Below are 14,151 nucleotides of genomic sequence, written 5' to 3' on the forward strand. Positions count from 1 at the left end.
TCCCTCCCTATACTTTAGCTGTCCTTCTATAACTTCTGTCTTGGATTCTCACATTTTCGCTCTCTTTGTGGGATGTCACACAGAACAGGCACGGAGACATGCTCAGGGATGTGGTCTGAAAAAAGGAGTAAACTGCTTAGCTGGGTCACGCCTTAATCCTCAGGTATACCTACCTGGAAAAGCGTATTTCAGAAGAATATGCTTTGTTTTGTTTTGTAAAAATCACATAACTAAATCAGAATGGTACCAGGTTTTTTGTTGTTGTTGTTGTTGTTTGTTTGTTTGTTTTTGGTGAGAGAAAATATCCAGACTCTCGGTTTCTGTTTGTGGCTATTGCAACTGGCCTCCACAACAATATTGCAAACCCGTTCTGAAATTGTCAATAATTACCTTTTATTCTATGACTCAAACTTCAAAAAGAATCCACCATCATTTCATGGGCTTCTTCTCTAGTTTTAGAAAACAGCCAGTCTTCGGTGTAGCTAGAATCTAGAAATAAAAGATTTTAAAAATTGTGGGTTGTAACTTACAAAGCTGAGAAACATACATATATGAGATGGAATAAATTAGTTGTGCCTCAGTTAACCTCTGAAAATACTGAACTTCACCTACAGTATCAGTATGCCCCATTCCCAAAAGACCTTGCACAGTGAAATTTGAAACTGACACGTAATTTTTATAACTCTCTAGTTTTTTTTCCCCCTAATTGGCAATTTAAATCAAAACTTAAATTGCCTTGATGGAATCTACTTTCACCTGACTTAACCTGAAACATTTGGCATTAGCTACTATAAACAACCCAGTTACCCCAATTTCGTCAAAACATAGTTCCCTTTTTTGCTCAATAATCATCTCAGTATTGTGGCAAGTTATGTCAAACAAGCATTGCAAACAGTTCACCCCCATGTGCAGTGGAAGCGACCACACGCACAGACCAAAGTAGACATTGTAAGTAGGAAGGAAAGAGTGCCAGGTATGCCTCCTTTATCTTTTTTTTAACATTTTTTATTTTTAAATTTTTTCAATTAAAATTTACATGCACTATTATTTTGTATTAGTTTCAAGCTCCCTTTATCTTTATAAGAGGTAGCAGATTCCATTATGATGGCTGAACAAACTATTATTTCCCAAGGATGCATTGAAAATCTCCAAGATCTTAAGTTAAAATGAACAGTGCTACAATTTTCAATAGTGCAGGATTAGCCAATTCAGTCTGTGGATGCTTTGCTGCTGTGCACACATCTGCTCCATGTGATGGCCTCCCTTCTGGCTCTGTTCTCTGGACCAGACTGAGCGCAACTTCAGGAGCAAGCTTCCCAGGTGATCAGATACTAGGGATGGTGTGCAGGGGCAGCCAGGCACCTGAAGATGCTATCCAGAGCCCCAGTTTTCTGAGTACTTCTCTGCTTCCTTTGTTATTAAATGCCAGACTCCCCAGGATTTGCCCTGCCTGGCAAACGTTCTTCTGGTTTTCCTTGTTCCTCCCCCTGCTTCACTTAGCCAGATGTTTTGCCTTAGTTTGTTTCTTCCTGTGTACAGCTGCAGCAAAAGGCACTTAAGTACTCAAATGCACCCAGAACTGTGTTACACGTGAAATGCTTTTTAGACAAAATTGTTCAGTTGCCAGGATATACTGATCAACATATATTTAAGTATATTAAGACACATGTAATCAATGGGCTACCAAACAGCCATTAAAACAGAAAAATGTGGCCCTGGTTGGGTGGCTCAGATGGCTGGAGCATTGTCTCATGCACCAAAATGTTGGGAGTTCAATTCCCAGTCAGGGCACATACCCAGGTTGCAGTTGGGGCACGTACAAGACGGCAAATGATGGATGTTCCTCTCTAACATGGATCTCTCGCCCCTCCCCCCACTCCCCCGCCTCCCTTCTTCCTCTCTCTCTAAAATCAATAAACATATTTTAAAAAGACAGATAAATGTGAAAAAGAGAAAGCTATTAAGATTGCAGTAAATACGAAAACATAAGAAGAAATAACACTATTGAAAAGAGCAAAATTTAAAATTGTTCAAAAGTGCTGATTATAACCTTACCAAAAATATCATTACACATGGATGTAGCTATTGAAATTATAAATTTATATATATATACAAAACTAAAAGGAGTTGGTGGATGACTATTAAATTCTAGGATTCTATGAAAAGAGTGATAAAGCTCTTGTCAGGCTTAAAATATCCAATCACAGAATGTTGTGATGAGGAGGGACAGGATGTTAACTCAACCTTCACATCACAGATTAGTACATTTATACCAAAAGAAATGAAGTGACTCGTCCACGATCACACAGCTCCTCACTGGAGGAACTGAGACAAGCATGGGGTTCTCCGCCATCCTGAACTGTCCTTTTGTTGACAGAGCACACTGCAACGGACTCATGCAAATCAATCAGGGTGTCTTCATTATTTGAGAAGTCATTATCCAAATCCCTACACAGGAGCTTTTGCAGGGAAGCATGCCTTCAAAACACTAAAGTATTTCCTAATCACTTGAATCTGCACTCAAAATTCTGTCCTTGTTCACTGTCAGCATCTACACCTGATCCTGTCTATTAGTCTTGCATGTATATCCACGGCAAAGCGAAGTTACAAATATTTCCCTGAAATAACAGAATTTTATGAGGTGAAACAAAATGATGTTAGGGAATGTGTCCAGTACCAGGTGAAACAATGGCAAATGGGGGGTGAGCCGTCTGATGAAGAAACAATCATTTAAGAGAAAAATTTTAAGTTGGTGGCACAATAGGAATTCCAATACAGCAGGAGTGAAATATTCAAGAATCTAAAAGGCCCAAAGAAAAATGAGTAAGATGTCAAGTATTTTTGTATCACTGACCGTTTTGAAGATGTGATGTAAATGTCAAATGTGATCAAGTACCACAATGTACAATCATACAATTTTGTCCAAAAATTTACTCCTCTCAAAACAATCAACATTTGATTTTTGCATTATTCATTCAAAGACAGCCATGGTCAAAATGATCATCTAAATTTTGTTAAATGTAAACTAAAATAAACATATTTTCATAATTTTTGTGGGTATTTTTTTTTTTTTTTTGGCAACATAAAGTCCCAAAGCTTTTTTTCATTATATTATGAAATTTTGATCTCACTTAAGTGGATTTACTTTAAATGCGTTTTTTTTGGGGGGGGGGGGTTCTAATTATCCTTGGATAACAGAGACTTGCTATAGAATCTTTAGAATTTTTTTGAAAGTATATATCAGTAATATCATCCATATTATTAGAAGCCAAGTATACATTTTAGAAGCAGGAACTTCAATTACAGAATATGAAATACTAGGGGACACTCTTTTTATTTTGCCCCTCTGTCACCAAAAATAATGCATTTAATATTTTATTTTATACAAAATAAAGAGAAATGTTTAAAAAATCATAGTTGACTATATTTGTTTAAATTCTTTTAAAAAGTGTCAAAAGTAAAATAATGTATTTACCATGTTGAATTAAATAATTAATTTTCCAACTTTACGTTCTATTTTATTTGAACAAAACCATGGAAAAATCTTCATAAAGTTCTTCATGGTTTATTATTTGCATGTTGTGAACAATTCTACCATCTGAAATTATCTGTGGTTCTGTATAATTCATGGTCTGAACTTTACCTGAGAACAATCAAGTTGGCTGAGTTCTCCTATGTTCAAAATGTTTACTACACAAAAATAGTTACTATTCAGGAATATCTAACATTCACTTAGATAATAAAAGCTATTCTACTGTCATAAAAAAATAAGGCTTCATTTTAGAGGCATCAATTATGCAGTGGAATATTTTCTTCTAGAAGAATGAGAACATTGAAAAATTATTTTTTCCATTGAATAAAATTGTAACATTCCATAGCAGGTATCTTTTCCTTTACTTTCTAAATATGTAACAATATTAGGAGTTTAAATAATCAATAATAAACAACTTAAAGTATGTGGGATAATAAATAATTTTTAAAGATTTACTTACTGGGAACTTCCCAGCTTCTGTGACCAAAACAATAATATATGATTCAGTTCCTTTACTAGTCCTGTCTCAAAAATCAAGACTGAGATTATTGACTCAGTCTTGCTTGTCAGGTTTGCTTATCGCTCAGATGAGTGTATATGTGTGGCTCAGGATTAAGATGTGACTAATAGTCTTTCCAGGAGGGACAACAAAACTCCAGCTCCAGCCACCAAGGCCAAAGAACAAAAAATGTGGAATACCTGTCATGCTCTATTGTAGACACTAAGTAATGTTCCCACTGTGGTTTAAGAACAGGAAAAAGAAGTCGCAAATCAGATAAGACCTCTAGCATTCCCTCCTGAACGGAATGAGGGAGCAACTGGAAATTCTAGGTCCAGGCAACTAACTCCATGCTCAAGCTCAGTCAGGCAAGTTACTGTCAACCCCAGTGAAAAACTTGGGTTGTTTACAGCTATAAAAGGAGGTTTTTGTGCAGGGAAGCTTGATCAAACCATAGGAAACAAGAAGTCGTGAATTTGGCTCCTTGTTTGTGGCCAGCTGACTTAGAAGGAAATGTCTGTCAACACTGAAACTCGTTTTGAAAGGAAATACATTTACTAGACTATCAACAAGAGATACTGTGATTAAGACGTAATAAACCAGATTAACTCTCCCCTGCTCTGCTCATCAGTGGCCTCAAAGGGTGGAGAGGCATTGGTGCGGAATCCCTAGACCTGACTGCAGGTAAGAATACCCTGAAAAGTGGGGTGTTTCCCACCCCACCTGGAATTCCTCAGCAGCCCTGAGGAATGATTCTGTCATGGGCAAAGGCAAAGCTCCCTGTAAGTTAACTGTCAGGAGGGTTCATGCCCCCTAAATTCCTATGTTGAAACCTAACCCCAAGGTATTTGGAGGTGGGGTCCTGGGAGGTGATTAGGTCATGAGATTGGAGCCCTCGTGAAAGGGATTAGTGCCCTTATAAAGAGACCCCAGGGAGCTCCCGGACCCTTTCCTCCACGTTAGGACATGGTGAGCAGGCAGCCATCAATGAGCCAGGAAGCGGGTCCTTGACAGATACCAAATGTGCCACACCTTGATCCTGGACTTCCCAGCCTCTGCAACTGTGAGAAATCGACATTTGTCATCCAAGCCACTCAGCCTGTGCTATTCCATTAGAGCAGCCCGAGCTGACTAAGACATTTATTACTGTTGATGGTCACTGGTCTTTCCTGCTTCTGTGGGCTGGGCTCCCAGCCCGTGATACGCAAACTGCAACCACTGCTTCCTCTGCTAAACCTGCGATTTCCCAGTAAGTTTTCCAAGTCCACAGAGCTCGGGCCATCCCAAACCCACAGCATTTCACGTGTGTGTTCACTTAGTAACTGAGGATGCACTAAACTGTAACATAAAATACATTGTTTCACAATATTTTCTCATATTCTTTTTTTAATCTTTAAAACCATATAGAGTAGTTTCTCAATTAGTCACCAAATTCCACCTAAAATTTAATTTCTCTGGTTATTGATCATTACCCCCACTCTTCATCCATAATTAAGAAAACCATTTACTAGTGAAACTGAAAAACTAACTATTATTCACTTTTATTTGAGGGAATGTGGGAACAATGATTCTAGAAAACAAACTCTTCATAATAAAAGGCAGGAGAAATGAGTCAATACTTTTTCATTTTTTAAAAGATTTTATTTATTTATTTTTAAAGAGAGGAAAAGGGAGGGAGAAAGAGAGGGAGAGAAACATCAATGTGTGGTTGCTTCTTGCATGCCCCAAACTGGGGTCCTGGCCTGCAACCCAGGCATGTGCCCTGACTGGGAATCGAACCAGCAGCCCATTGGTTCGCAGGCCGGTGCTCAATCCACTGGGCCACACCAGCTAGGGCAAGAGTCAATGCTTATTAATATTGCTCTGGGGACTTAATAATTTATTCACAAAACATGCTCAGCTTTGGAGGAACACTGACAGATGCATCACCTGTGTCTTGGAAAATCTGCAGCAAACAGAGAAAGGAGGATGTCTGAACAAAAGGTGTACTGAAATGCCACATGCTGGGAGTGTAAGTACCCAGGGCTCCTGCCCACACAGCTAGTGCTGCCATCAGTACCCTTCGCGGGCCCAGCAACTCCTCAAACTTCAGATTGCAGCTGAAGTGGCACCTCCTCTAAGAAGCCCTCCATGACCACTTAAAGTAGCTTCCCAACCCCATTTTCCTCACAACACACTTCACAGCACAGAACACATTTGTAATCCTGGATTTCTTGGTTCACTGCTCAGGTCTGTCTCTCTTTCTAAACTGAAAACTCTGTAAGGACAGGGCCAGGCCTACTCTCTGCACCCCGTTATACCTGGCACAGTTCCTTGCGCAGACAATGGGTGTGTGAACAAATGAGCGCCATGAGGATACAGATGCCAGGGTGGCCAATCCCATCACCATGATTAAGGCAGAGGAATCGGAGAAGCTGTCCTAAACCAGAGGAAATTCATGGGAGCAAATAATCACCTGCAGAAATAGAAGAGCTGGGCAGGCCTGAGGGGTTCATCCTTCTCCCTCTTTTTATTTACATAAAATGGGCATAACAGCCACCTAATGGGGTCATTGTCAATGCCCCTAACGTAATACTGGAACACAGTGCCTGAGCAAGTATGCCACTTCCCCCTCTCTTTTCCTGAGGCAGATGATACGGAGAACACACATACAAAGCATAAAATCCTCCTCAGCACATTTTAATTGATCCACATCATCAGAAGGGTGGGCACTGGGTGAGGGAAGGGCAGGTAGAAAGAAGCAAGGTGGTTTACATGAACAGAATGTATGCTCGAGCTTACACTGAATTAGGATTGAACCTGGCACTGGCCGCTCAGGTAACTGTTCGATTCCACTGCTCACTCCCTCATTTCCTCTGTCACTGAGGATAACCCAGAGGAACTCAAGACCTAACCTCCAAAAACAAAAGAAATGCACAGATAACTCCCAGGAGACTGTGGCAGGGGGTGGGGGGTGGAGAGCACTCCTTTAACTTTTAATACATTTAAAGAAGCAATTTTTATAAAAATTACCTCTCACGTACTAGTTTAAGATTTAACTTGATATGCTTGCGTTGGATCTGTTTAAACCGTTTAAATGTGGTGCCAATTTTTAAGAGAGTCTTACTTTTTGGAATGTAAGGAAACTAGGAATGAGAGCTTCACAATTAAAAAAAAAATACATATAGTATAACCATTAAGTGTTATAAGTTTTTTATCCCTAGAAAATCTGGAGAGGGGGGGCATTTTTCTCCTTCAATTATCAACTTATCCAGAGATTTGCAGTACAGCCAAATATAATGTAGGCTGCATAAATAATCATGATCAAAAGGGAAAAGGTATGTGTGGTAGGCTGAATAATGCGCCCCTCAATATTCATGTCCTAATCCCTGGAACCTGTGGATGTTATCTAATATAGCAGAGATTCTGCAGCTGTAATAATATTAAGGATCTTGAGATGGTGAAATTATCCTGCAATTTCTGAATGGGCCCAATGTAATCCCCAGTGTTTTTAAATGAAAGAAGCAGAGTGAGATTAACTACAGAGGAAACTGGACTATGAGGCTGGAAACAGACTGGAGTGATGGGCTTTGAAGATGGAGGACAGGGCCACAAGCCAAGGAATGCACAGACACTTGAAGCTGAAAAAGACAAGGAAGGACACATTCTTCCTTGGAGCCTCCAAGAGGAACCAGACTTGCCAGCATGTTGATTTAAGCCCCATAAGACTCATTTTGGACTTCTGACCTCCAGAACTGTAAGGTAATAATTTATGTTAAGCCATTAAGTCTGTGGCAATTTATTACAGTGCCAACAGGAACTTAGTATGGTGTAATTGTTTTATTCCAAATTATGTATTTGATCAAAAACTAGTTTTAAAAAGAATAATTATAAATTCCCATACCCAAATATGCAAACTTCTAAATTTAACCTAGTAAGCTCTGTGTGCCTTTTCTCTTTGCAAAAGCTAGAGCTCTAGTTCCATTTCAGACCAAGACCTTCCCATTATTATCCTATTCAGCATATAATTGGAAGTCTGTATCTTATTTTTGTTTTATTATAAAGGTATTTTTTTAAATCTAGTATTAATTTAGTTCTTAGATATCACTATCAGAATTAGACATATCTTTTGGAATTATTTCAACTCTAATTTTAAAATAGATATAAAAGAGACACAGAAATTTACCACACCAAACTTTAAAGAATATAGCTTATCTTTGATCAGCTCTGATGTGTCTCAGGCTGTATTTGTTGGCTAAACAATACACAGAGACATTTGAATGAGAACCCAGAATTGAATAATTTTATTAATGTTATACTCATTACTTTCTCTCTGCTTCTAGAAATGGTTGCAGTAGTAACTAACCAATGTTTGCTCCATACAGTCTGCCTCACTTGAGAAAATGGGTAAAACTATCAGCTAATAAAAGTTTCCAGAGCCTTAGACTACTATTTATCCTGGAAACTTATGAAGCATTATAAACAAAATAATAAAGAAACAAAAGAGACTAGCTCCATATTTGCTTACTAAGAAAAATATGTATCAGTTTAACATTCTAAGACTGAACAGAGAAAATAAATTCAAGTAACTTTGGATGCTCTAGAGTGCTCCTGATTGCATACGCTGAACAGTGTATCTTCTAGTGACTGAAAAGAAGTGCCCAAAATTATGACCCTCACTGGGTAGTCTGATGTTGGATTTGGGTTCTCATATGTGTACTGTAGGCAACAGAAAGCAAATGATGAAATCTTTATCTCCTCTTGAAAACCCAAGTGTTCAATGAGGGAAACGGGAGATACAAATAATGAATTTAGAGAAAAATGAGGAGGACCCTGTGAAAGTGGATCTGGATGGGAGAATATCCATATGAACTGCTAACTTTTTCCTTAAATTTATTTCCTAGTTCTGTCCTCAGAAAAGGCCTAGAACAAGGGTATCCATAATGCAGAGCACACATAGCACTCAAATTTTGGTATCTAAGTCGAGTCGGCAGCCGTCCGTCTCGAGAGACGATGGTGTAGCTTCCTAAGAGTCTATCTGCACCGCCGAGAATGGTTGTGCAGTCCGACTCGGGAGTGACACGGTATCTGTCTCCTCCCGTGTTGAATCGACATCTTGCGATGACGCTGGAGTGTCCTCTCCAGTGAAGTGAAGCTACAGAGCCTGGGCAGGGTGATATGGAGGGTCTGCTGTTGCCCATGCAGCAGACCCCCCCTCTCTTCGCAGCTGAAGGATCCAAGGGAAAGACGGAGTCAATACAGCTTGGCTTCAGGTGCGCCGCGGGAGTTGCCGGTGTTGACTACAACGTCAAACCGCCTTAGGGACTCCGGCTCCGGATTTTCTGTCGGGGTTTACTCCCTTAGCCTTTCCCCTGAAGAGGTATGCCGCAAGGCAGCGGAGGTTTTTTGGAGTCAGAGTTTTCCTTCTCTGATGTGCCCTGACTGGAAGATCGAACCAGCGACACTTAGCTCGCAGGCCGACGCTCAATCCACTGAGCCAAACCAGCCAGGGTGATTATAATTATGCAATATTCCTCTTAATCTCACATACAGTTTCTTGTTCTCAGCTTGCTTCATATTAAATTAATACAGGAACTCCAGCTTTCATTCAATTAGTGTTAGCATGATAGATATTTTGCTATCCCATTACTTTTAAACAATGTGAGACTTTACACTTAAAGTAGGTTTCTTACAAATGACATAAAATTGGACCTTTTAAAAAATCCACTCTGAATATCTTTGTCTTTAATTAATACTAATATGCCACTCACATTTGGAAATTATTGATATAGTGGAATTAATATCTTACACTTGTTACTTTTTTCCTGATTTTTCTTTGTTTCTGACTTACCTTGCTTAGAATTAGCTTTTCATTTAATTCTGTTTTATCTTCTCTCTTAGCATATCACTATTTTTTTTTATAAACATTTAGGTGGATGCCCTAGAATCTATACTATACCTTTTAGCTAATATAGGTTAATCTTCAAATAACACAATGCTGCTTCACAATTAGTGCAAGTACTTTATAACAAGGTATGCTCAATTCCTCTGCACAAGTCCTTACAATTTTGCTATTATTCATTTCACTTACAGATTTTATAAACTCCAACACGTAAGTACTATTACTTTAATCAGAGATACCTTTTGATCAGTTAAGAATAAGGAAAGTATCTAAGTACCATCTCCTAAAAAGAAACCAGGCTCCATAGAGGAATGTCTGGTTCTAAATCTGTGGCAATGAAAGAAGAATATGAATCTAAAACTTATATTGTTCCTCTAAAAATAAAGAGATCTTGTGATTTCCACCTAAGTGATCACACTTGGAGTTACCCAAAGTAGGATAACCTCATTACACCTGCCTGCTGATGTGATCAAATAAGAAGTGCACAGCAGCCCTTCTGGACAAAAATGTTCAACTTGAATCTGGTCATTAGGAACCAGTGAGGCAAACTCAGAATATGGGACATCTGTCATGACCACTAGTTGAGAGTTTGAATAAAAGGACAGTTTCATAAAAAACAAATAATGGTAAGAACTCTATTCTAGATTAGAACAAACAAAAGAGACAAAACTAAAATAAATGCATGAACACTAATGAGATCTGGGGCTGAGGGGCACAGAAGGCATTTCGGACAATTGGAAAATTTTAAAGGAACACTATATGATAGATAATATAACTGAATCAATGTTAATTTGCTTCAGTGTGATGATGGTACAATATTATGGTTATGAGGAAACTGTCTTTATTCTTAGGAAATGCATGAAGTATTTATTTAGGGATAAATTTCATGGTATTTGCAACTTGTGTTTGAATGGTTCAGCAAGGGAAAAATGTATGTGAATAATGGTTGATAAATCTAGGTGAGAAGCATGGGAGATTCATTAAACTGTTTCTCCTCTTTTGTATAGGCTTATATATTTTCAAAATTTAAAAAGTTGAAAGAAAAGTTCCAGACAAAGGAAACTTTAAATGTCTTCCAAACTCAGGCAATTACTTCTGTCTTAAATTAATTTCTGCTAATCACAGCCTGCTTACTTGAAGATATTCATGGTGGTGTGGTAATAATAGCAGCAGCAGCCACAGTTGTAGTAAAGAAACAAGAAAATAGTATTTTACAGATTAAATGTGCTTTTAAAATAGTAATTAAGTGAATTATAACTAGTCAAAAAAATGCAGTATATTTATAACTAATAATAGTGAAACCCACTGTGCTAAGTGCTTATTATATATGATCTCATTTACTCTCATAACATTTCTGAAACAGGTACTATTATCATCTCCATTTTATAAATGAAGAAATTAAGGTGTTAAAAGGTCATATATGGTATAGCTTACATACATACACATATATACATATATAATGTACAGTACACATAACTAATATATATCAGGGCTATGATTTAAACTCAAGTAGTCTGATCCACTAAAATGAGAGGAAAAACAACTCTTCAAAATGTGTGAACTTACATTAGTAGAAAGAGCAATCAGTCATCAGGAAACAAAAGATTGTGACACATTTTGAGAAGATGAATATAAACAAGAACATGGAACTAGAAAAGAACAGGATGCAGAATGTTTAGAAAAACATATAAAAAGACCTAATGGAATTTTAAAATATGGTTATCAAAGAAAACCTTCAATAGAAGGATTAGAAGATGAAGTTACAGAAATCTCCCAAAACCCAAGGCAAAAGGACAAGGAGATGAAAAATTAAGGAAAAGATAAAACACAGAGGACTAATCCAGGAAGCCTAACATATGACTAATAAAATTTCTGAAAACCATAGAAATGTGGGGGGGGGGGGGGGAGAAAAGAAAGATATTATCAAATAAATAGTATACAAAAACATCCCAGAGCTAAAAAGAGATGTGAGGTTTTAATTTCACGACAGTGCCTGCTGTGGTCATGGTGGTATTGCCTCTGGGCTCCAACCCACCCCTCTCTGCCCTCCTTCATGACCCTGGAGCTGGACCTGGGACTGTCTGTGCTTTGCCATCTGATACAAGGCTGAGCTTTGTTAGATGCTGGGGTGTGGGGGGCGGTGAGGGGATAGTGCAGGAGGAAGGGGCTTCTCTCTCGCATATGTCCTTGCCAGCTTGTTCCTGTGGTGCCCAGTGGCCTGCAGCACATGGAATGCAGAACACAGAATGCCTCAGGGGCCCACCCCAGCAAGTCTGGGCAGCACCCTTGCAGGTCATTTCCAGTGAGTCTGGCAGGAACCCAGAGGGCTGCTTCCAGTGAGGCACAGCAGCAGCAAGCCTGGGAGCTCTTCCCCAGGCAGAACCTGCAGGCGCCTAACAAGTCTTGTAGGCACACAGTGGGGAGATCCCCAACAAGTTCTTCGCAGGCAGTATCCTACTGGCCTGTGTGCAGTGCCCGCCCAACAGAGCCTTGTCCTGTCTAAGGGGACTGACTCTCTGCCTTGGGGGTGGGTGAGGGGCAGCACCTACAAATGTGGTCCTGTTGTTAGCCCTAGAGATAGTAGCTGCCCCCTGTAGCTGCCATACTTGTATTCTTTACCATTTTCTTTTTCAATTTAGCAGCTAATCCCATTAACCTATAGTAGTTAATCCCTGCTGTTAATTAATAATTCTTTAAACTCCCCATTTCAATTTTTCTGTGTGATTCAATAGCCCTGAATAGACCCATTGATTACCAAACAGTAAATGAGAAAAGACTCACACCCAGACACAAACTGGATAAAAGAATTTCAGCCTGTGATTATTCACAGAGATGGAGTTCTGAAAGTATTCATAGTTAATTTAGCTAAGGGGCCGCTTTCCCCTAACACCCTCATTAATGGTATAAGAATGAAACAAGTTTCTTCCAGAGCCATGGGAAGATTACCCCTGCTGACAGAATTCCCATCCAACTAAGTCTAGGTCAGATTGCTCCAGAGGTCATTGGTTAGTAGTGGCCCATGGGAAGAGGAAGAGGAGCTGCAGTTGACCTATAAACCTTGCCTTGGCCCTGTCCCCATCTGACAACTCACAAACTGTCTCTGGGGTCAGAACCCCCCTAAGACTTGTTCTCATGGCCTAGCACAGTAAGAAGTCATCCAACCCTTGAGGCACACTCAACAGATCCTTCAGAGGCCACTGATTATACAAGACTGCCTCTGCTATCCTCCTAGGATTCTTGGGTGCTATCAAACTGGGCAAGGAGGAAGCAGCTGCAGAGTAAGAAAAGTGGGAACCCATCCAGGTGTTGGCATGAGGGCCCCAGGTTTATATGCAACCAGCCCCTAACCTGCCCTGTCCAATACAAGAACCGCTGGCCACACAAAGCTACTTAAAATGTGGTGTATGCAACTGAGGAACTGAATGTGAAACTTTAATTAATTTTAATCAATTTTATTTGTTTTTAAAAACTGAAGCAGTGTGAAATGTTTTCTATTAAACATAAATGTATTGCTTCGGGAGGACTACATTGCACTTTAAATGCTATACTGCTTAAGATGGTATTGGTATATCGCGTTGTGTGACTGCACACAAACACATCACTGATCTACCTGGTGTTAACAAAACGATTCAGTTTAAATTAAGTTTTTCTACACAATTTTGTAACATCATCATGTGTTTATTTCAATATTGTATGCAGACAGTGCAAATTGCAGTGATCATTACATAACTCCTAACTGGTAATTAAACCAAAATACTTGTTTTAATAAAATATTTGATTAAATTATTTTTCTAGATTATAAAATAAATATGGTGATATCTTAAAATCTAAAACGAAGTCTTATTACTGATATAAGATCAAGTGGAAATACAAAAGCTAGTACTATGATCAGAACAGTAAAAGAAAAAAGGGACTGGAAGGAAAAAAATGTCATGATCAATGGCAATTATAATTTGCTGTGGAAGAACAAAATGAAAATGCTATTTACTGCATCAAAAAATCAAAGATAAAACAGACAAGTTAAGCAAAGAAATAGTGAATTTGATGCTTAGTTTCCTTTCAATAGTCAAAAAGGAATCAATGAAATTAGTCACGTGAGATCAGAATTAAATGACCAATGAAAAATGTTTTAATGACTTAATAAAATCTGAGCTTGTAACTTTGGCCAGCTATAAAACGTCGTGGATTCCTGAACAACAACAACAACAACAACAACAAACTGCGCCAGTTTTGGAATGG

Source organism: Furipterus horrens, unplaced genomic scaffold (genome assembly GCF_987537825.1).
Source record: "Furipterus horrens unplaced genomic scaffold, mFurHor1.1.pri manual_scaffold_2, whole genome shotgun sequence".
In the NCBI taxonomy this organism is placed as follows: domain Eukaryota; kingdom Metazoa; phylum Chordata; class Mammalia; order Chiroptera; family Furipteridae; genus Furipterus; species Furipterus horrens.